The sequence below is a fragment of the Malurus melanocephalus genome, unplaced genomic scaffold (genome assembly GCF_030028575.1).
Source record: "Malurus melanocephalus ecotype Western Australia unplaced genomic scaffold, MMel_1.1 scaffold_59, whole genome shotgun sequence".
NCBI lineage: Eukaryota > Metazoa > Chordata > Aves > Passeriformes > Maluridae > Malurus > Malurus melanocephalus.
Window position 1 is genome coordinate 450,594 of NW_026623291.1, and position 2,841 is coordinate 453,434.

A 2,841-nucleotide genomic window follows, 5' to 3' on the forward strand; every position below is an offset into this window, starting at 1 on the left:
AAAAAAAACCCACCAAAACACAGCAGCAAAAAAACCAAATACCAGAGTGTGTGTTCATAGGGATACCTGGAGAACGGCGGGTGAAGGCTGGGAGTGGGAAAGGGGCAGGACTGGGACACGGGAAAGGCAGGACCACGCACCGCAGTGAAGCAACTGTGACATCTTGTGGTCACATTGCACAAGGACCCTGAGGTCTGGCTCATTTTGGTTCTGAAAATAAAATATTCTGTGGTTCGGAGAGTTTTAAGGAAAACTGATGAAGACAGGAGGAGCGCTGTGTCCTTCTGGGATGCTCCAAGGTGCCTTTTCCCACCCTGTGTCGTTTCCAGATGGTATAAATGGAATTTGCTTTCTTGACCAGCTCCAGTCTCCATAGATCTCAAAATCTAAAATTTTCTAACATCACCGMTTTTGACTTTTTAGCACTACAGGAGGGAACAGGGCTGTGAGAAGCTGGAACTATGAGACAACAGAGGATTCCACTGGTATCAGTATCACTGCCAGGAAGCAGAGCCCGGCTTTACCTGGGCTGGGGATGAGGACTGAGCTTGTTGCAACTCCAGGACAGAGATTTTAAATTCAGTTCTGATTGCAGAATGGAGCATTCAGGRTGGGCCAAGCCACCTGCAAGCTCTGCCTGTGGTGACAGTGTCAGTGTGACCCCATGGGGTGACACTGATGGGGACAGGGTGCAATGCTGTACCCCAGGTGGGGTACATGAACTACACAGCTTAAGGAATAACTGGGGAAAGAGGATGGATGAAGGGCTAAAATAGAAGGATTTAAGCCTGAAGATATTTYGCCATGGCACAACCTGTTGATCACATTATTCTGCCCATTGGARAAATGGAGGGTCTGGGAAAGATTAATCAATTAAGGGTGGTTCTTTKCTCATTAAAATCACGTGCAAATGAAAGACTTAAAGTAACACGRAGCCAGATCTTGTCTTCTCAGGTTACTATTGTGGAAATATAGGATTTTCATATATTTCCCAGCAATATCCTTTCAGTGTGTGGTAAGGGATAAATGTGATTAAGGGAACCAAGGCTATCTAACCTCTAATAACTGAATTCCCTATCATGCTGAACTTCCATTTAATTCATCAATTTTCCCTGTCTCTCCTGAAATTCCAGCATCTCTGCTGAGTGCAAACTGACTGAGCACAGCTCTGGAATCACTMCCTGCTGTAAGGACCCACAGAGCAGCTCCTCCGTGTGAACAGTTTGTAAAGCAACTCGAATGCTTCTGGGATAAAAGACAACGACAAAATGCTTTCCTACTGTAAATAAACCAAAATTATTTTCCTCCGAGTGTCTCAGGAGAACATATGGATGTTGGTCCAGGACTGGATGGGGAACATCAAAGGAATAAAGCAGAGATATTCTGGATGTTGAATTTCAATGCGTGAGTGGCATTTCCTGTTCATTAAAATTCACAAGGAGGCTGCTAATGTGAATGGCTTTTGTGATGGTTGTTGGATTTTTACATTCCTAGAGAAATAGTGCATAGGCAAGCAAAGTTCCTTTAAAATAACACAGTCAAAGTTATAGAAGTTTAGAACACCACTTGAAATACCCTTTCCTGGCAATTTTCATATCTCTGCAGGCCTCACAGACCCTTCAAGACAAGTGGGGTGATTAGCCATTAAAAGCTGCTTTTGGCAAATCTTGGTACTAGCAGCAGCAAATGGAATCAGAAATTATTCAKGCAGGCTTRCTCACCTTCGAACTCCAGAAAAACTAAATCTTAGAATCTCTGTTTAAAAATATTAATTAAAACTCAAGCATGCCAGACTGATCCTGCTCTCACAGATGCCTGGATATGAGGAGCAGAATTAGGAAAYGCTGTTGTCCACTTGCCTGAAATCAGATCCTCTGAGGATCCCTGAAACACAGGGGCTGCTGACAGAGCTGGCAGGCAGGTGTTTGACTGAAGAGGTTTAGGATCCAGGTGCCTTTGCACCTTTCCCAGGTGTGCCAAGCCCTCATTGTGGACCTTGGCTGAGTCACTCATCCCTCTCTGCCTCAATTTCTCACCTTGGCACAAAGATCATAAACCTTCCCAGGCTGCATTTGTGGAATACCTCCTGATCCCTGCACAGACAGTGCCACAGGCATACCAGGACACTGGGAGTGGATTTTGGAGACTTCTGCACAAATTCTGCTGTCTCAGCTCTGCTTTCRAACCTCCTGGATTCAATCAACGAAGATGCACCAAGCCAGAGCTGGGACCACAAACCTGCGACCCCAAGGTCTGCAAGGAAATTGCACTGGATGTTACCCTTTGGAACTGGGTGATCCCAAAGCTCKTGCTGCCTGTCCTCCAGGCTGCAGGGACAGGGGCAGYTCTGTCCCAGTGGCTGAAATGGATCCCCCACAGCACCAKCAGCAGCTCAGGGCAGTGGGACCGTGGGGCTCCTTCCTGCAGTGCTGGGCACAGCCTGTTCCTGTTCCTGTTCCCTCTTCCTGTTCCCTTTTCCCTGCTCCCTGTTCCTGTTCCCTGTTCCCCGTTCCCTGGCCCAGGACAGCAATCCCGTGCTGTTCACAGACAGCTGGCTGAGAAAGCAAACTGCAGGGTGTGATTTTGTCTCCCCATTCAGCCCATCTCTGCTAAGGCACCATGAGGAACATCCAAGCAGAACCACAATGCCCAAACCCAGCACAGCCAAGCAGGACAGGGATTTGGGGTCTGCTCAAAAGGCCCTTTAGCACAGCAACCCTGAGATGCTGGGCCAGGGGTTTTCCCWTTCTGCTGGAGCAGGGGGAGGCTGYRGCTKTGATTTCCTCCCCTCAATCTACAGAGCAAACAGGACCATGTGACGTGCTAACGAATGTGCTTTAT